A 10,078-nucleotide genomic window follows, 5' to 3' on the forward strand; every position below is an offset into this window, starting at 1 on the left:
CCCCATATATATATATATATTTAATACCCCGTGTTTTGTTTGCCCGTTTTCTATATGTCAGGTTTTTCCTTGCTGCATTCCGGGTTTCCGGCTGTGGTGCACTGAGCTGGTCACTAAACTTCCCTGTGTCTCTCTGGCCTGTGCAAGAAGGTTCCCGTGTTTGGAGAGTACCCTGGGATAAGCTACTAAGTGGTCGCTGAAAAGAATGGTGCAAAGATTCCTGGGGCCAACAGAGTCTGCTCTGGAGGGCTGAGTCCTGCCGTCTGCCTTCCAGTAGACAGGTGACACCACGGGTTCAGGCAAAGATTTCTGTTCCAGCAGAGACAGCCCCACCTCCAGGGCCTCAACACTCTCCAGGCACCTGTTCCTGGGGCTCAGGCTCTTCTTCCACCCTGGCTGGGGCCCCTCCACCCTGCAATTGTTCCTCCACCGCCCAAGCCTGGGAGGGGCGGCTGAGCGGACACGGCCGGCGGGCCCCTCCCCCTAGCTAGACTTCCAACTCCCTCAGCCTTGCCCTTTGCAGAACAATAGCCCTCCCACCGCTCTCTCCTCTCGCAGGCTCAGGAGTGGAGCTGAAGTCAGGAAGACCCGCAGGACTGGGGGCCGTGGGAGGGGGGACGGGAGTGAAGGGAACGATTTAAAACAGGGCCAAAAGGACAAGGTTTTGGTGTGGGGTGGGGTGGGGTGGGGTGGGGTGGGGTGGGTGACAGGGGAACAACTCTTGGCAGCTTCGGAAAGCAAGCGGGCGGGCTTTAAAGCCTTGTTCCCACGCCTGGAGAAGGCGGCCAGCAAAGCAGCCTCTTCCTTGGGGAGCAGTTTTCAACCAGGGACATTATTTATGAAGGCAAGAAGGGTGCAAGGAGGAGGGGTCACGTGCGCCTGGCCGCCATGGAAACCAACCTGGGTGCAGGGGGTGCGCCCAGCCGCTGCCTGGAGCCCCTCCCGCCCCTGGACGCGGGCATCCCAACCCCGAGCGCCCCCGTGCGGCCGCCAGCGGCGCAGCACCCAGGGGTAGCATCCAGGGGCCAGAGAGTTCAGCCCAGCCAGTGAGGGAGGTCCAGCAAGAGGAGAAGCCATAAGGAGAGCTTTGATCAATAGGCTGGCGCATCCATCCATCATCTCTTGGCACTTCCATCACCCATTCGTGCACCCAGGCTCTTTCAGCTCACCCTCCTTGTCCTCCCACCGACTGTGTCCACGCCTGGACAACAGTAGCACTGCCAGCTGGTGCTCTGGGTGTCTCTCCACTGCTCTTGCTCCCTGTGCCCAAGAAGGCGCGCCTGTATTTCCCCATGTCTTGTCTCCCAGGCACCCCTCCCGCCTCTCCTTTCCCCACACCTAGCTTAAGTCAAAGCATCTATCACCTGAATCAGCCCTTCCAGCTGCCCCGGTGTCTGTTGTCTCTGGAATTGTCTTCCTCCATCAATCTATATGTATCTACACATCTATTACTTCAGTGTCCGCCTATACATCATGCGGGCCCATTATCCATCATTTATCTGCATATGTATCATTCATGCTTCCAGCCATCTATTATCCATCACCTCTCTTGCTGCCTCTTTGATGTCTTGCACTCTGCTATGGGGGGGGGGGGTAATGCTGTCAGGCCTGCTTTCTCCAGCCTCGGGAGAACAAAGAGACCAAAGGGATATGGAAGAAGGAAAGGGGAGAGGCCATGGAAGGATGGTTAAGAAAGCTAAGAGTTTAAGGGGAACAGGGAGACCCACAGACACAGCGGGTGAGGCGGTTCTGCTGGGAATACCATTCACTGTCTCCTCATTCCTCTCCCCCAAGATCAAGAGGACAGGGGTTTGATTTATAGCAGAAGATCCCTGGGCAAGACTTAGGTGGGATGTGTTGAGTGAAAGTGAGGAGCTCCCTGGGGTGAAGGCTACCTGTGGAACATAGGGTTAGTCCAGGCTTGGGGTCAGATAGAGAGGGAGTTGGGGCTGTGACTGAGGCCTGTGACTCTCTCTCTCTCTCTCTCTCACACACACACACACACACACACATATTGGGATCACAGAAACTTGAAGTTGGCCCTGTGGCTAAAGAATTCTCCCACAGCCCTAGCAGCACAGTCCCGGATGGTGGGGGTGGGATGGAGTCTCAGGTTGACTTTATAAGTACTGCTCTGTGCTTATTATACTGATAATACTGTCTCCCCTTCCGTACCCCCAGCATGCTTTCCTGGAGGCGCTGGTAGACTGTGGCTCTTTAGTGTCTGGTTTTCACATGTTCTGTGTCCTCAGTGTAAACCTCTCTCTGCTTCCTTCTTGCGTCCCTGTTATCCCTTATGCTTACACAGAAATCGCAGAAGAAGAAGCAGGAGGGTCCAGAGGACACTCTAGGCAGGACCTGTCATGTCCATGTCTGTATCCCCCAGTTCTCAACAACTGGCAGGAAAGAGGCTCCAGACAAGGCTGGTTGCAGAAAGGAAAACTTCACCTATAACCATTTGATGCGCTTCACCTTTAGGGCATGTCTCAAGGTTCTGGGCCTCCTGAGATGGTTAGAGACACCTGGTCACTGCCTATACCAGTCTGAGCTTCCAGTACAGGCTAGTTCAAGGGCCAGCTGTTCTGAGACTGTTGCTTAATCTGCCAACTTCCGAAGAGGTGGGGAACACACCTGTTGTTTTTCCTAGGCAGAAAACCGAACTCAGCTTCCTAAATTGTTTTGGTTTATGAGGTTATTGGCATCCAAGATTGCCAGGAGAGGAGGGAATCTGGGGATGAGAGAGAGAGGGGATGCCTCCCTCCACACAGCTCTAAGGGTTAAAAAGCACTTAGCAGTAGCACATAATAAAAGCAAATGTAAGAGAAAGAATATCCTAAGGATTTAATAAACTGCAAACAAAATTATCACGATTCTTTTCCTAGCCAGTTGAGTTTTCAGTGATTAAGAAAATACAATTTCCTGTAATTAAATCTTAACAAGAAATGTTATTAAAAACACTCTGTCCCAGCTCCTGTAATAATTGTATGCTCCCCTAGAACAGTAAACAGAATTAGACTTTGCAGCATACATGCTAATCCATGTGTCATTTTTATCAGATTTGTACTAATAACCTGTCTTATTATTCAGAGACAGGGAAGGAAGGGGGAGTGGGCTGAGAGGGTAAGAGTGAACTTTGGTCCAGCGGGCGGGGGGGGGGGTTACTTGTCTGCCCCCTTGGTGCTAAGTGTATGTGTAAAGAGCATATGCTGTGTCCAGGCTCTGTGCTAAGTATGTGTCATGTGTGATAACACTTATTCTCTACGCAACCTCATTTGGAGATAGAAGACTGAGGTTCAGACATATTTAGTCACTTTCTCAAGATCACTTGGAGCTGGGTTAGAATCCTCAATGCCCTATCCAACCCCTCCATCCTTTTTTTAAAAAATATTTATCTATTTATTTATTTATTCCCTTTTGTTGCCCTTGTTTTATTGTTGTAGTTGTTATTGATGTTGTTGTTGTTGGATCGGACAGAGAGAAATGGAGAGAGGAGGGGAAGACAGAGAGGGGGAGAGAAAGACAGACACCTGCAGACCTGCTTCATTGCTTGTGAAGTGACTTCCCTGCAGATGGGGATCCGGGGGCTCGAACCGAGATCCTTACACGGGTCCTTGGGCTTTGTGCCATGTGCACTTAACCCGCTACGCTACCGCCCGACTCCCCCCCCCCCCCCCCCCGTCCTTCTTATGTCATGTGGCCCTGGAGAGTGACTGTGACTCTCCTAGGACCTGCATTGTTGTTCTGCCAGTTTTATTGGAGGGCAGACAGGGTGAGAGGGATAGCCTGTGCTTATGACGTGTGTGCTGGCAGAGGGCTTGGATGATGATCCACGAGAGTAAGGGAAAGTGTGGCATCTGCTCTGAGAAGCTTCTTTTTCTTTTGAAAAAGCCTAGTGGTGGGAGAAGATCTTGTCCTCGAGGACCCAAGCTGAGGGGCTGGTATTGGCATGATGTGGGGTGTGTCAGCTTTAGGGAACAAGTGAGAACATTCTGGCAGTTAGGAGGCCTCTGGGTGGGTGTGGAGCCATAGAGTCAAAAATTGTGTGTGCACATGTGTGTGCTAGTGTGCATCTTTGTGTGGTATATACATGAGTGTGTGTGAGTTCAGGGGACTTGTGGGCAAGTGTGTGTGGGGGGCATTGTGGAGAATATGAATGTGTGTATGTTACTTTAAGTGTGTTCATGAGTGTATAAATGTGCAAGGTTGGCCTGAGTGTGTGAATGTGTACACGTAATAGTGCATCAGTGATGTGGGTGGGTGCATATGAAGGAGCACATGAGCATGCACAAGGGCTTCTACATGTGTGTGTGCATGTGTGGGTATGCTAATGTGTAAGTGCACACATGGGCGAGTGTGTGTGTGTGTGTGTTGCACAGCCCTGGAGCTTGTCCCTGGTGGAGAGATGGAGCCTGACTCTGACTTGACCACAACAACCCTGTTCCCTCTGGCTTTGGTCCCTGCAGAGAAGCTGGAAATTATCCTCAGCTCACACACTCACACATGCACACAGGTGCTGGTGCCGCCATCTCTCACTCCCAGTCCACTAATTAGCTCTCCTAATTAAATTCCTGCTGGGAAGGCTCCACTAATCCCTCCCCACCCTCCCGCACACATTATGCAGCCTCTGCTCCTGTTTGGAGGATCCTGGAACCCAAGAAGGGGGTGGTAGTGCCTGTATAGGACCCTGTCCAGCACTTAGAACCCACATACTCTGTGCCCAGCATTGTGCTAGGCCTGAGGGGGGCAGAAGTGGGGTGACAACAAATAAGACAAGTAGGCTTCCCTCTCTGAGCTTCCATCACCTGTCCAATCAGCCGTAAACTTTGTGTGTGTGTTCGTAAGCACGCATGAAAGAGAGAGAAATAGAGAGAAAGAGATGGGGGGAGATGTGAGGGGAGGGAGGGAAATTGAGATGGATGGGAAACGGGGAGAGAGAGAGACCTGCAGCCCTGCTTCACTGCTCATGAAACCTCAGGGGCTTAAACCCTGGTCGTCCTCATGCTTGGTAATGCGTGAGCTGTACAGATACACTACTGCTAGGTCCTACCAAACTTTGGTTTTACTCACACCCTTCTGCTTACTCCAAATAGCAACTTGCCCCTCCCACCTTGCCTCTCCCGCTTCTCCAAAGAAAGTTCCATGTTGCCAGATGGTCCACTTCTTGATGGTGGAGGCTTTTACCTGACCGGTTTCTCTTCCAGGAAGCAGCACTATCTTTCTTCTCTGCACACATGCTGGACTCCTGTCTGCACACATGGGATCTTGGTCTGTGCTGTTTGCTGTTCTTGTTTCTCTTTTTGCAGGCATGTCCTGCCTTGCTAGTGAGAACTTAAACCCTTTGAATCAGAGGCACCATGTGTTATGCTTCTCCACTTTTAAAAAAGCTTTGTTTATTTAAGAGAGGGGGAGAGAGAGAGAGGACAAATGAGATCCAGAGCATCATTTTGGCACATGGGATGCCAGGAAATTGAACTTGGGCTCTCATGCACATAGGACAGAGACTTTACCTGCTGCACCACCTCCCAGGCTGCCCTTCCAGCTTCTTACAGAACCCAGCACATAGTGGGTTAAAAACTTCCATGCCCTGACTGCAGGAGGAGGCATATGGAGGAGATGGGCTCCTGCTCCCTCTTCCCACCCATGGATAAGCTCTTCGTGAGGCAGACCCAACCCAGGCTGTGATTCTTCAAGCAGAAAAGTCTTAGCTATCATCTTGTCTAGCTTCTCCTGCAAGTGAAGCCTCAGATGGGACTTCTCTGCAGGTGATTTCCTAGAGAGTAAGATAGGTGGGTGGCTTGGCTTGGGGGAGGGGAGACACCATAGGGGGCTGTGGAGCATACAGCACCCAGAACTGGCCCCTGGACGTGGGGAGGCAGCTGTCTTTGGATCCTCCTTTCTCTGGTCAGACAGCCACAGCCTACAATGGGGCCCAGGGTGGAGAGCAAGGAGCCTCCCGGAATCTGGGAAAGGGGAGTCTGGTGGCCGAGAGTAATTAATTCTCTATAAGCCATGAGCATCTAGGACTGACTGCATGGACCTGAAGAAAGGGAGCCTGGAGAGATATTAATAGCACCCCCCAAAGAATGCCCTTCATATGAGGTGTGAGCCTGTCCCAGAGGTTTGGAGAGAGGTCAACAGAGGGGACAGTTGGGCCCAGTTATCAGTCTGTGGTGGCACCACAAAGGTGCCAGTCACGAGTATTCTTGTCTCAATTCTCCACTGATTCACCTGCCTGCAAATGCATGAACGCACCTGCTTTCATTATGCATTTACTCGCATTAGCTAGATTCTAGCCTAGCACTTTGCCCCAGCTGCATCTGCCCTCATAGGACTTCTGCATGGATGCTTGTACCTCTGATGCTTCCTGGTTATCTGCACCCACATTTTTGTTTAGCTTTGCCCTGAAACTGGCTGAGAGGGACTGGAGAAGCCTGAGTTGTAGGGAAAGCCACAAGCAGGCAGGGGAATCTAAGAGAGAGGAAGGCAGAGGGGGAGAGAAACAGCGTCTGTCCAGAGAGGTGTGCTTGGTTCTCACCACATTAGGACTTTCACCTCCTTTGACCTAAAAGGTTCGTTCTTTCTTTCATTGCCATCAGGTTTTATTGTTGGGGCTTGGTGCATGTACAGTGAATCCACCACTCCTGGCAACCATTTCCCCCTTTCTTTTATTTGATAACACAGACAGAAATTGAGAGGAAGTGGGAGATATAGAGTGGAAGAGAAAGAGAGACACCTGTGGCACTGTTTCATGGCTCAATAAGCTCCCCCCACCACTGGTGGGTGTTGTTAAAATTCGGAGGCTCTTGCCGGGCCGGCTAGCTTCACAGGCGGGTAACAGAGACGCGGAGACAATGGCTGGGCAGGGAAGCTGTATTTCTTTATTCAGGAACAACGATTCATAAACTAAGACAAACTAATCACCAAACAGAACTCCGCTGTCTCTTTGTGGCGGCGCAAGCACTCTTTCTTTTACTCTGGAACTCAGGAACTCTCCTATTGGGGAACCCTCTGAAACTCTTCCACTGTGGAACTCTCTCTTACTCTGTAACTCTCAAACTCTCGAACTCAGGAACTCAGGAACTCTCGGACTCAGGAACCCTCTCTCGGGGTTCCTTGGGGCGGGGCCAAGCAGGCCCGCGAAATTAACAGGACTGATGCAATTCTCTTGGCGGGGAAGAACTACCCAATGTAAAGCATACAACAGGTGGGAACTGGGGATTGGGGCCCCGGGGATGTGTGTGCTCAACCAAGTGCGCCACTGCCTGGCTCCAATTCAGGGGTTTCTTTTAATGTAAATCTAAGGTGGAGCAAGCCTTTATTGCATCAAACAGTAAGTAGCTGTTAAATTTTAGGTTGACCTGGTAAACTAAAAGTAGGTCTCTTTCGCAAAAGTTTCTGTTGAACTTGTTTTGCACCTACTTCTGACTTTATACAGATATTAAACAGCTTACTTTTCTGCAATCATTGTCATTGTTTTCTACGTAAGTCTGTCAAGTTCTATGGGATCCTGTTAGCCCTCAGTCACTGTCGGGTTGGACAAGCACATTCAACAAGACAGCATGTCTCTAACTGGTGTGATGAACAAACACCGCAATTATTCTTATTGTGTCCTACAGGCTCTTATTCAGTGGGGGTTATTTTCCCTTGACACAAAGAAAACACCTGCAGGCCCCTGATTTTTCTGCTCTCTCATAGATGAGTGATGGCTCTATAGTAACTTTTTTTTTTAAATGACAATTTTATTGAGATATAATTAACACATAATAAAATTGACTTTTTAACAGTTTTAATATATTCAAAGAGTTGCACAATCATCCCAGAATCAATTAGAATCTTTTCATCACCCACAAAAGAAATCCTGTACCCATGTAGTCACTTCCCTTCCCTCTGCTCCACTGCCAGCCCAAGACAACTACTAATCTGCAGATGTGCCTACTCAGACATTTCATATAAATGGAATGATCCAACAAGCTGACTTTTGTGGCTGGTTTATTTCACCATTTGTCCATGTATGTCTTTCCCTTTATTTTTTAATTATTTTTTCTCTTTTTATTTATTTATTTATTTATTTCCTTTTTGTTGCCCTTGTTGTTTTTATTGTTGTTGTAGTTATTGTTGTTGATGTCATCATTGTTGGATAGGACAGAGAGAAATGGAGAGAGGAGGGGAAGACAAAGAGGAGGAGAGAAAGATAGACACCTGCAGACCTGATTCACCACTTGTGAAGCAACTCCCCTGCAGGTGGGGAGCCGGGGGCTCGAACCGGGATCCTCATGCCGGTCCTTGCGCTTTGCGCCACAGGCGCTTAACCCACTGCACTACCGACGACTTCCTGTCTTTCCCTTTTATGGTTGAATAACATCTCATTGTATGGATATACCTACCATATTTTACCCACTTTTCAGTGCTGGACTTTTGAGTTGTTTCCACTTTTCGGTTATTATAAAAAGTGATACTGTGGCTAATGATACATTAGCTTAAACTGTCCTTGACTCAACGAAGGGAGCCTCAAATTATGAAACCAATTATTGAACATTTTATTGGCAAAAGTTGTATGCAAGATCTTTCTTTGAAATTTTACTTCTCATATATATATATTGGCCATTCCACTGAAAACTCAGTTACATTTTTTAAAGTAGTAATTTAATAATGGTTTATAAGATTATAAGATTACAGCATTATGGTTCCACACCACAGCCACTACCAAAGTTCTATGACCTGCGTCTCCCTGCCAAGATAACTACCAAGGTCTTAGAGACAGTTTGTCACTTTTTTTTTTCAAGTTTATGCATTTTAATTCCTTATATTCTTTTCTCTTCCATTCTTTCTTTTTTAACTTAAAAAATTAATTTGTTTATAAAATAGAAAATATCGACAAAACCATAGAATAAAGGGGTGAAATTCCACACATTTCTTACCACCAGAGTTCCATATCCCATCCTCTCCATTGGAAGCTTTCCTATTCTTTATCTTTCTGGGAGCATGGACCCACGGTCTTTATGGGGTGCAGAAGGTGGGAGGTCTGGTTTCTGTAATTATTTCTCCCATGGACATGGGCGTTGGCAGGCTGATCCATACCCCCAGCCTGTTTCTATCTTTCCCTAGTGGGGCAGGCTTCTGGAGAGGTGGGATTCCAGGGTACATTCGTGAGGTCATCTGTCTGGGGGAGTCAGGTTGACGTCATGGTAGCATCTGCAACTTGGGATTTGGAACATGTATTCCTCTGCTTCCTCCTTTCTTGTGGGACTCGGTTCAGTCGTTCTTGTACATTGGGGTTGATTGTGGAAAATTCCTTTAGTTCTTGAATATTTGAGAAAAAACTTTATTTCTCCCTCATATTTGAAGGAAAATTTTGCAGGACACAATATTTGTGGCTGGAACTCCCTCTTCTTTAGAACTTTGAATATGTCGTTCCACTCTCTCCTTGCCTCTAGAATCGGTGAAGAGAAATCTGAGGAAAGTTTTATAGCTCTGCCTTTGTATGTGATGTCTTTTCCTTTCCCTAGCACCCAGCAAGTTGTTTTCCTTGTCATTGACTTTTGATAGTTTTACAGTAATGTGCCTTGGCATTGGTCTTTTTGTATTTGTAAATCTGGGTGATCAATTCTGTCTCTTGAATGAGAATGTTCTGATGGTTTCCTAAGTGAGGGAAGTTCTCAGCTAAAATTGTTCTGAAAATGGACTCTGGGCCTTTGGCCTTGAGTCAGATATACCTATCACTCTTATATTTGACCTTTTGATGGAATCTAAAATTTCACGGAGAGTTTCTTCAGTTTTTTCTGAAGCCATTCCTCTCCTTCATCTTTGAATTGAAAGAGTGGGTTGACCGTATCTTCTAGAGTGGAGATTATTTCTTCTGAATGTGTGGATCTACTTCCTAAGCCTTCTACCTGGGTATGGATTGCAGTTAGAGTGTATTTTACTCACTGGAGTTCTGACTGAATTTCTTCTTTCAAGATCTGAAGATTCTTAGTCAACTCTTTTATAAGTTCTTCTCTTGTGTGTTTTAATTCCATAGTAACATGCTCTTTTAATTCTTGGTAAAATGGAGAGTCCTCATAATGAGCTTTCTGTAATC

This window comes from Erinaceus europaeus, chromosome 4 (genome assembly GCF_950295315.1).
Source record: "Erinaceus europaeus chromosome 4, mEriEur2.1, whole genome shotgun sequence".
Lineage (NCBI taxonomy): Eukaryota > Metazoa > Chordata > Mammalia > Eulipotyphla > Erinaceidae > Erinaceus > Erinaceus europaeus.